We start from the raw sequence: 11,948 nt of genomic DNA, 5'->3' as shown, positions 1-11,948 counted from the left end.
CCACTCTGGTCATTGGTTCTCCAGGCAACCAGCCCCCATCCTTAGGTGACCTAGTGGCTTTCGGAGAGAACAAAAGACACCTTGACCGTTCTTCTCGCTGGAAACTCTGAGGAGCTGTGAGCCAGGAACTGTGGACAAAGACCAAACATACGTGAGAAATACGGTCTGGTCATCCGAATGACCAAACACACATTTCTCACAAGTCACAATATCAGGTCTATTTTAGGAGTTTTATAGTTTTGCGTTTTACATTTAGGTCTGTGATTCATTTCGAGTTAATGTTTGTGAAGGAGGTGAAGTCCGTGTAGATTCATTTGTTTGCCTGTGGCTATCCAGGTGTTCTAGGCACCATTTGCTGAAAAAGATGATTTTTGCTCCATTGTATGGCCTTTGCCCCTCTGCCAAAGGTCAGTTGACTAGACTTACGTGGGTTTATTTCTAGGCTGTCTATTCTGTTCCGTTGGTCTGTCTATCTTTTGCCCATACCACAATGCCCTCATTATTGTAGTTTTACGGTAAGTCTTAAAGTCAGGTAAGCGTCTGTCTATATAAACTTTAGAATTAGTTCCTCAATATCCACAAAATAACTTGCTGGGATTTTGGTTGGGATTGAATTCAATCTCTAGATCAAGTTGAGAAGTAATGGCATCTGGACACTATTGAGTCTTCCCATCCATGAATACGGAATATCTCGCCATTGATTTAGTTCTTCTTTAATGTCGTTCATTAGATTTTTGTAGTTTTCCTCATATAGATCTTGTACACATTTTGTTTGATTTACACCGAAGCATTCACTTTTGGGGGGTACTGACGTAAATGATATTGCTGAAGGATTTGTTATCTCAATACCTGGGATTCGTTGTCCTGCCACTTTGAAGAACGAAGAGGTGGGCACAAAATAAATGGCTGGCAGAAGTTTATTAGAGGATAAGATCAGAAAGGAAGAATAATATGAAAGCTCTTTACAGAGAGGGGACATTTGAAAGTGGTTGCCGTGTCTATAGGCAAGGGTCCTTGTTTTATAAGGACCAGAGGGTCAGCAACCCCTTTCTTTCTTTCCCTCTCACTCCTCAGGTTCTACCCTTACTGGTTCATTTCCATTGTATGAGGGGTGCTCTATGGGCATACCGTTCCTGGTGGGTCATACGTTGGTCTACTTCTTTTTAGTCAGGTCTTTTGTCAAATTCCTGAGGGGACCCTGAGTAGGTGGGGTCTGTTACATTCTTAAGAGGTACCTTATTGGGGCACCTGGGTGGCTTGGTCGGTTAAGCGTCCAACTTCGGCTCAGGACATGATCTCATGGTCTGTGAGTTCGAGCCCCGCGTCAGGCTCGGTGCTGACAGCTCAGAGCCTGGAGCCTGTTTTAGATTCTGTGTCTCCCTCTCTCTCTGCTCGTCCCCTGTTCATGCTCTGTCTCTCTCTGTCTCAAAAATAAATAAATGTTTTAAAAAAATAAAAAATAAATAAATGTTTAAAAAAAAAGAAAAAAAGAAAAAAAAAGAAAAAAAAAAAAAGAGGTACCTTATGCCCGAGGTGGTTTGCTGGGGTCAGAGGCTCCAGCATTGTTCCAAAGCCTGTGTTTTTTCCCACCCTGGGACCTCAGGCCCTAATCTTTCCCTCTCTGCCTACCGAATCATATCTTGTCCTATCAATATTACATCAATTTCAAATTCTACGTGTTCATTGCTGGCATATAGGAGAGGGATTTGCGTATTACCTTTGTATCCTACAACTTTGCTACATTTACTTACTGTCCCAGGAGGGGTTTTTGGGTCATTCTTTTGGTTTTTCTACATGGACAATTGTGTCCTCTGTGAAAAAAGACACTTTCGTTTTTTCCTCCCCATGGATACATTAAAAAAATTTTTTTTTAATGTTTATTTATTTTTGAGAGAGAGAGAGAGTGGGGGAAGTGCAGAGAGAGAGGGAGACACAGAACTCGAAGCGGGCTCCAGGCTCCGAGCTGTCAGCGCAGAGCCCAACGCGGGGCTCGAACTCACGGACCGCAGGATTGTGACCTGAGCCGAAATCGGCCACCCAGTTGCCCCTCCATGGATACATTGTTATATTAAGAAATTGAGAACGTTTTCCATTAGGAAAAAGTGTAAAGGATGAGATATGAAGGAAAGACTTCAAGCAGGAGAAGGATCTCAGATGGAAAAAAAAAAAATCCAAAAACGAGGTGAAAAAGAAAAGAAGCGAAAATGGAAAAAATATGGGGAAATCTAAAAGAAAGTTGAATGTATAAAGTAATGTCTTACAAGGTTTTCAAAAAACAAGGAATTAGAATACATTATATAAGTCAAAGCTCCTGAAGTAGTCCACGAATTTACAAGATTTCAGGACACAAGTATGATATATAAAAATATAGTGTATTTCCATATATTAGCAATGAATTATTAATACTTCAATTTTTTTCTTTTTTGCCCCAGCCCCTTTACAAACTGCCTGCTCCTGGTGCCTCCCTGGTGTTTGAGTATAAGCCCCCAAAAAACGCTGCCTGAGTCTTTACCGAAGCAAGCAAACAAACAACCAAAAAACCCTCCAACTTAAAAACAAAACGTTTACTTACTTATTTTGATAGAGAGCAAGCAGGGGAGGGGCCGAGAGAGAGGGAGAGAGAGGATCCCAAGCGCGCCTTGAACTCACAAACCTCAAGATCGTGACCTGAGCCGAAATCAAGACTCGGACACTTAAGAGTCAGATGCTTAACCGACTGAGCCACCCAGGTGCCCCCGAAACTCCCAATTTTTAAAAAGCACACCATTTAAAATAGCTGCCATAAAAATGCAATAGTTACCAATAAATCTATAAGATATGTGCAGGATATGATGCTGAAAACTACAAAGCAGTGATGAAAAGCTCAAGTAAGACCTCCATTCATGGAAAAATATACCACGGTCATGGGTCGGAAGACTTGCGATTGTTAAGATGTCCGTTTTCCCCCAAGCGATTTATAGATTTAACATGATCGCCGTTGAATTTTTGGCCAGAGTCTTTGTAGGCCTCTAAGACTGATTCTAAGATTGCTTTGCATTGTAAGGAAACTTGAATAGGTGAAACGATTTTGAAAAAGACAAATAAAGTTGGGGGACTCAAAGGCCTGATTTCAAGACTTACCATAAAGCTGCAGTAATCAAGTCAGTGTGGTATTAGCAAAACGACAGATGCTTAGATTAATGGACAGAGTAGATATTCCAGAAAGAGACCCATTCAAATCGGTTATTTGGTGCACAAACAATTCGACGTAGAAAGGATAATCTTGCCAGCAAATGGCACTAGAACAGTAAAAATGAACCTCATCCTCTCCCTCACACCTGATACAAAACTAACTAGTCATGAGTCGTAGATTTAAGAAGACCATTAAACTGTACAGCTTGTGGATGCCACATGCGAAATCCTTGCGACCTTGTGTTAGGAGGCGAGTTCTTTTTTTTAATTTTAGGAAGCGAGTTCTTAGATGTGAACCCAAGTCATGATAAATAAAATAAAAATGTATAAATCAGACTTGGTGAAAATTCCAACTTGTGCTCTGTGAGACACTGTTGAAGAGAATGACACGACGAGCTACGGACTGGAGCAAATATTTGCAAATCAGATATCTGACCAAGTATTTATTTTTTTACTTATTTGCTTTTTAAATGTTTATTCATTTTTGAGAGAGAGAGAGAAAGCATGAGCAAAGGAAGAGCAGGGGGGACACAGGATCCAAAGCGGGCTCCGCAGTGATAGCAGTGAGCCCAATGCGAGGCTCAAACCCATGAACTGTGAAACCATGACCTGAGCTGAAGTCGGACGTTCAACCCACTGAGCCACCCAGATGCCCCCGATGTCTGACCACGTGTTTCTATCTCGAATACGCGATGACCTCACACAAGTCAACAATAAGAAAGCATACAACCCCTCACAAGTAGGCACAAAGTTTCAAGAGACGCTTCACCGAAGAAACCGTGGCAGGAAAATGAACACATAAAGATACAATGATCAAGAAACCGTGGCAGGAAAATGGACACATAAAGATACAATGATCACCATTAGTCACTAGGGAAATGCAAATTAAAACCACCTACGCACCTGCTAAAATGGCTAAAATAAAAAATGCCGACAATATAAGGTATGGACGTAGGTATGGACCAGCTGGAACCCACCTTCCTGATGGAAATGCAAAATGGTACAGTCACTCTAGAAAACGGTGTAGCGTTTTCTTATGAAGTTAAAAATACACTTGACTATGTGACCCAGCAATCCCTGCCCTAAGTATTTACTACGCACGCTAGAGAAATGTAAACTTATGTTCCCACACAAAACCTGTGTGGGGACATAAGATGTTTATAGCAGCTTTATTCACAATGGCACCAAACTAGAAACAACCCAAATGTCCTTCACTAGGCACAGGGATAAACGGACAGTGGTACCTCCGTAAACTGAAATCCCACTTAGCAATGAAAATGAGTAAACCAGAGATATGTGCAGCAATGTGGGCGTGTCTCAAATGCATTTCTCTAAGTGAAGGAAGCCAGGCTCAAAAGGTCTCACATGGAGGGGGGGGAGGCCTGGGTGGCTCAGTCGGTTAACCGTCTGACTCTTGATCTCAGCTCCCGTCTTGATCCCAGCGTTGTGAGTTCAAGCCACGCATTGGGCTCCATGCTGGGCAGGAAGTTTCCTTAAACAACAACAACAAAAAACCAAACAACTAAAAATTAAAGAATTGTACCCCTTAAAAAGGTGAATGTGACTGTATATAAATAACAAAATAACCAAAGGCAATGCTTGTAAATGCCTCATGCATCACAGAAATAAGATTCAGCATGATCAGATATCAAGGTTAGAGTGGCGTGGTAGTCCATTCTTTAAACACATTAAATCTTTGCTTTAAAAAAAAAAAAGGTAAGAATGTGCTGCGTTCTTTATTAATTTGAACCAGGAACAAATGAATCAGACGCATTCCTCAGATTGTCCTAAATATAAGTATTATGACATGAATCGTAACTGTGAGGGAAATTCAATGGATTCTTCTACAGTATCTCTTGTATTTCATCAGAACAATCTAGAAGACTTCGGGGACTATAGCATTTAAAAGATAATGGCTCAAGTCAGCCCTTTTATTCAGTTTTATCAACTAAGAGGCCACTTGGAGAAAACGTTATGGTTTGTGCTAACATATATGTAGCTTAAAAATCCTTACGTTTGAGGTCTGTTGAATGTGTGCATAATACTACATTTTCTTCTCTTTTTTTAATGTTTATTTATTTTTGAGACAGAGAGAGACAGAGCATGAGCAAGGGAGGGGCAGAGAGAGAGGGAGACACAGAATCCGAAGCAGGCTCCAGGCTCCGAGCTGTCAGCCCAGAACCCGATGCAGGGCTCGAACTCACGAACTGTGAGATCGTGACCTGAGCCGAAGTCGGCCGCTTAACCAACTGAGCCACCCGGGCGCCCCTACATTTTCTTTTCAAAAGTATCAGGTTATCATTTAGTCTTGTGGCAATTCTCCAAGTCACTGTAGAACTCCCAATTATGACCGATATCCTCATGGAAGCTACACCCCGCACAGACATAGTCTCACCAATGTAGGTAGACACACACGTATGCACACACTCGTGGACACACCTGCAGAAACAACGCACACAGGCACGTAGATGTGTGTTCACACACAGCATGCTAATGTGCGGGCACACCTCCCCCAACTCTGCGCCTACCTTTTTTTCCCCTCAAAAATGTAGACCGTCTCTCAGAATCCAGAATATAAGAAATGCGTTTTGGGGCGCTTGGGTGGCTCAGTCGGTTGAGCATCCAACTTCAGTTCAGGTCATGATTTCACGATTCGTGGGTTCGAGCCCCGCGTCGGGCTCTGTGCTGACAGCTCGGAGCCTGCAGCCTGCTTCTGATTCTGGGTCTCCTTCTCTCTCTGCCCCTCCCCAACTCACGCACGCATGCTCTCTCTCTTTCTCTCTCCGTCTCAAAAATAAATGAAGATTTCAAAAATTTTTTAAAAATTGTGTTTCAAAGTTATAGTGTCTACTGTAAATAAGGGGAGCTTCTGCCTTAAATTCTTTTCTTTTCTTTTTTTTTTTTGAAATAAGCTGGTTATAAACGAAACCCAGAGAAAGGATCAGGCGATACTTGGGATTTTCAGCTAAATTCTTTAGTAATAACCAAACATAATCCATTTAGGGTTGAGATGTTCACTCTTGGACCTCGGCCACTGTGCTGTGAGGAATCCAACAGCCCTACCTCCCTGCCACCCTCAGCCCTAGCTGAGCTCCCAGCTGGCATCCAGCCCTGACTTGTCATGTGTGAATGAGCCATCTTGGAAATGGATCATCCCGCCCCTAGTCAAGCTGCCCCAGCTGATGCCATGTAGGGCAGATACAAATGCCCCTGCCAAGGCCTGCCCACACTTCAGATTTGTGAGCAAAATAAATGGCTGGTATTATTTTCAACCATTAAGTGTTGGGGTGATTTGTAATACAGCAGTCAAAAACTTGTAAGCTCGGAATAAAAAGATATTGACATGATTTTATCTCCTCTCCCTTTGACACTCTCTTTCTCCATTCTGCCGGGCTGTACTCTTTCATATTTCACAATTCAACACACACACACACACACACACACACACAACCAGAATAGCATAAAGGGGAGGCAAGTGTTGGTAAAACTAGAAGGAGGGAGAAGGGGGGAGAGAGCCAACTCGTGAGTATCATAACCCTGTATTGAGTAGTTAATGGAAGAAATCACTTTCGATATCTGAGTCGATCATGAGTGGTAGTTTAGGGAAGGCGTGGCCGCAGGGTGATCTTCAGGGCAGAATTGGGGGAAATGTTTGCTGGGGGGTTTCAAGACTTTGTGGTACTGACTTGGAGGTGCCACTACCAAGAGATGGGCTTGTTTGGCCAAAGTTAACGATATTATGGGTAGATGTTGTGCGTCCAGGTAGTAGATGCAGTCATAGGACAGAGAACTTCTGGAATGAAAACAAATCTTCTGCTCTAAAAATTTCCCCGGAAGAGGGAGGGATGGGTTCTTGTAGGAAGGATTAAGGGTCGACAGTGTTCATGTATCAGGGATATTCCCAAATGAGAAAATATGACAGAGTGAAAGAAACCATCTTGCAGCATTGACCAGGGGCAGGGGTTGGGGGTTAGAAGTCTCTGGGGCTGAAGGCATTGTCCTGTTTTCCCTTTCTCAAATGATAGTCCTTAAACTACTGCCTTCAATACTTATTTCTATCAATATTTATTGAACACCTATTCCGTGTTGGGCACCGGAAGGAAACATGATGGTGAGTAGAACAAATATGGACCCTGGCCTCATGGAATTTATAAGTTAGCTGCGGGTGGTACATAAACTAATTAAGTAGTGATAAACACATACAGTTGACCCTTGAACAACGCAGGGGTTAGAAGCACCAACCCCCCACATGGTTGAGAATCCATGGACAACTCTTGCTTCCCTAAAAGCCTAACTACTCGTAGCCTACCCTTGACTGGAAGCCTTATTGATAACAAACAATCGATTAACATGTATTTTGTATATTGTAGGGGCCCAGAGCAGGCTGCCCCAAGATGGGCCACTTTGGCATAATGATGATTTTGAGTTAAAAGTAACTAAAACCCAGCAGATGTGGGAAAAGCTCTCTCCCTGCTCTGAAACTGCCTAAATTTGGGTGGGAAAGGAGAGCCTGTACCAGGAAGAGAGCTATTAACAGAAACTTAAGTAAGGAACTTAGCTGCATAATAGGCCAACCTTGTGTTTCCAAATATCTCTTTCCACCTTCTTGCTAATGGCCTTCGTCCCCTTCACATCCTCAGACCCCATCCCTCTCTTTAGCTCATGTAAGCTTCATGTGGACTCACTGTCTTTGGAATTTTAAGCCTGTGTGGATTCCCTGTACGTACGCCTATTAAATTTGATTTTCTCCTGTTAATCTGTCTCATGTCAATTTGATTCTAAGTCCAGCTCAAGCAGGACCATAGGGCGGAGGAAGGTCTTCCTCCCTGGCAATGTTATATGTATTATATGCTGTATCTTACCAAAAAGTAAGCTGGAGAAGAGAAAACGTTATTAAGAAAATCATAAGGGAGAGAAAATACGTTTACAGGATTGTATTGTATCTACAAAAAAACTCCATATATACATGGACCCTGTGTAGTTGAAAGCCGTGTTGTTTAAGGGTCAACTGTAATGACAAACGATGAGAAGTGTTCAGGGAATCACCCCGGTTCTTTGGGAGGCAGAATCAGGAAGCCAAGCTCATAGCCTCTGCTTTCTGGGTGTTTCCAGTTTTTCTTCTCACCTCATCTGTTTCACACTTTCCAAGAAGACTTTGCCAGACTCTTAACCTCATTCCTCGGCTTTTTGAGTGCTTATGAATGATTTAATTTGTTAACGGGAATACAGCTTTGAAAGGACGGTTGAAGTAGGTAAAGAGGAAATATCCACATTCGAAGGTCTTTCTTATAAAATCCTAGATCATGGGGCACCCGGGTGGCTCAGTTGGTTAAGCGGCCGACTTCGGCTCAGGTCGTGATCTCGCAGTTTGTGAGTTCAGGTCCCGCGTCGGGCTCTGTGCTGACAGCCTGGAGCCTGCTTCGGATTCTGTGTCTCCCTCTCCTCCTCGTGCTCTGTCTCTCTCTCTCTCAAAAATAAATAGACGTTAAAAAAATGTTTTAAAAATCCTAGATTATGGTGAACTAGCCTTAAGTGCTGAAGACACTCAGAGAAGCTATGATGAACATGACATCATCAAGAGGCTTTAGGAGGGGGTGCCTGGGTGGCGCAGTCGGTTGAGTGTCCATCTCTTGACGTTGGCTCAGGTCATGATCCCAGGGTTGTGGGATCGAGCCCCATGTCAGGTTCTGCATTGAGCACGGAGCCTGCTCGGGATTCTCTCTCTGCCCCTCCCCTGCTTATGCTCTCTCTCTCCCTCTCTCAAAATAAATAAATAAACTTAAAAAAAGAGAGGCTGTAAGAAGGACATAAGTTTGGACAAGGATGTTGTTGTAGTGAACAGAAGCAGATAAGTTCTCATTGCATCCAGGAGGCTTTATTTTACTGATCTTTAATGGCAGGGGTTTTTTTTTAATTGTAATGTGTTTATTTATTTTTTGAGAGAGAGAGAGACAGAGACAGAGTGTGAGTGGGGGGAGGAACAGAGAGAGAGGGAGACACAGAACCCAAAGCGGGCTCCAGGCTCCAAGCCGTCAGCAAAGAGCCCGACGCGGGGTTCGAACTCGTGATTCGCGAGATCATGACCTGAGCCGAGGTTGGACGCTTGACCGGCTGAGCCACCCAGGTGCCCCAATAGCAGGGTTTTTAATGACTATAGCCAAAATGGGGTGCGTGGGAGGTGAAACCATTTGCTAGGTAATTCTAGAATGTGCAAATATTTAAATATGACCATATGCCCAATGCTGTTTCCTTGCCCTTTTATTCTACCATTAGGTTGGACAGTATGAAATTGCTAATATTCAATCGTTTAGCCTACCCAAATGTCAATGTCATACACTTCAACCTAATAGATCATCAAACAACATTTGTATTTGTTGACCCCGCCCATCTCCAGGCAGTTCTGCACTCTTTGGAAGCTGGAAATCTAGAAACTATCAAAGATATTTTGCCATTCTAGTTGGTGGATGCTCCCCACCACCTATGGCCAACCTCTGAGAGCATGACTGATAGGCAGCCCTCAGCTCTTGGCCGCCTTCAATGATTGCCTCAGATGCAGCAGCTACCTTGACCCAAGTCACGCCCCCTTCCCAGGGCAGGCCACACCTAATGACTTATTCAAGAAGGGGTACAAAGTTTTGATCATCTAACTTCAACTCATAACAAGTTCAAGGCATTACCCAAGCTTTAGAGCTGTGGCGGCAGCCGAGACCTCTACTGACTTCAAAACACTGCTTAAATTCTCCCTCCTCCCAAACATTTTGTCCTCCACCCCAAAGCCCTCTCTACCAATCTTATTGCACCCTAAGCTCTGTCTGGGAGTCTGTGTCCCAGGATGCCTGACTTATAAGAGTTAGTGCTAGATCTGAGGCAGTTAGGAACTAGAGAACCTGCCCCCCGTGGAGGCTGCTTTTAGGCAAACGGGCTTGAGCAATGGAATGTAGAAAGGGCTACAGTGACCACCCGGCTGAATACAGACAGACCCATCAGGCGACCCACCCTGAAATATCCATAGGCCCTAACTGACCAATGGGCTACGTACAACCGGGCCCGGTTACCAAAACAGGGAGAATTCCATAGGTGGCCATACCGCCTCATCAGCCCCCTTTAAAAACAGCCCCTGCCCACTGCCTTGTGGCAGACAGTCTCTCCTGTGCTGTCCTGCCCACTGCTCCCTTGTGGTGTTTTCCAACAAACTTCTATCTCCTTTGTTCGGCCTCAGGCGAGTTCTTGCACCTGCCGAGCCACTGGCTTCCACCCGATCGTCGCCCCCCCCGCCCAACTTGGGGGCCCCATTTCGGCACCACACCGCTCAACTGGCAACGAGAATGCCATCACCGGTGACAGGTGGAACATAGGGAGCCTTCGGGCACAAGGGAGTACTACTATCATTGAACTTTTCACCGTGGGTGACATGAGATGGTATATGGTGCGAACGAACGTACTCGCTGATGCTAAGATTCACACATTGGAGAAATACGAGGGGGAGAAGTAACTATAAGTGTGACCAGGGCAGAGTGGTGCAAGAGGACTGGCTCCGGGGGTCCCAAACAGACCCGGTTCAGCCGCTCACCGCTGACAAAACCCAAAGGCAGAGACCAGTGGTGGTGAAACCAGAGAATTTACTTCAGGAGGCCAACCCCGGGAAGCCAGTGGACTAGCATCTCAAAGGCTGTCTCCGAAGTGCTGAAAATACTCTTAGGTTTATATGAAGAAAATGTGGGGCAAAGGTCGGTGGGTGCTGTAGGTGGGCAGCAAAGGTCAGGACGATCCGTGTCTTGGGGTCGATCACTGGAGGTCTTGCCGGCTCAGGGTGGTTTTTATTGCTTGAGGGGGTCCTTTCCGTTCCCGTCCTGGGATGCTTTGTGCACAGGCTCTTCAGCCCGAGTTAAGAGATAAGCTGGAAAGAACTTAGTCAATTAGAAAGTACCAAATGGAGGTAGTTGAAGTCCTCTTTCATTTTTTTTCTTATTTAATTTTTTTTAAGTTTATTTATTTATTTCGAAAGCGTGAGAGCAGGGGAGGGGCAGAGAGAGAGGGAGAGAGAAAGAGAATCCCAAGCAGGCCCTGCACTGTCAGTGCAGAGTCCAACGCGGGGCTCGAACTCACGAACCACGAGATCATGAGCTGAGCTGAAACCAAGAGTCGGACGCTTAACCAACTGAGCCACCCGGGCGTCCTGGAGTCCTCTTTCATAAGGACAGTAGAATGGGTAGAAACTGAAGAACAGGCCCAGGACTTAATTTTAAGAGTAACAGAGCTCCAAAGAAGATGAACTTTAAAAGCAAGATCTGTCATGTCAAGTTCAGGATCCTTGTTGGAAAAGGATTCTGACACATAGGATGAAGACAAGTGAGTTGAGACGCTCCGCATCTTAAATCCCCAGATTCCTCCGAAAGCTCCAGGCTCTCTTCCCTAGAGTTAACACTCCCTACTTGCTTGAAGATGTCGCAGAGGCTTCTACCTCATGAGGCAACATGTGACCACCCAACTCCCTTGCCCCCTAGGATCTGTGCTCACTCAACCCCCTTCTGGTCGTGAAGCCAGTAACTAGGGTTAAGACACATTATGGCTTGGCCAAGGAAATCCTGGCCTGATAAGGTGGTGAAGGGCAGCACATTTTGCCATCCCAAGATATGCTTCTGGCATATTGATTAAAAAATTTTTTTAATGTTTATTTATTTTTTAGAGAGAGAGAGAGAGAGAGAATGGGGGATCGGTGGAGAGAGAGGGAGACACAGAATCTGAAGGAGGCTCCAGGCTCTGAGCTGTCAGCACAG

Source organism: Panthera uncia, chromosome X, assembly GCF_023721935.1.
Source record: "Panthera uncia isolate 11264 chromosome X, Puncia_PCG_1.0, whole genome shotgun sequence".
Lineage (NCBI taxonomy): Eukaryota > Metazoa > Chordata > Mammalia > Carnivora > Felidae > Panthera > Panthera uncia.
This window is presented reverse-complemented; position numbering follows the sequence as displayed.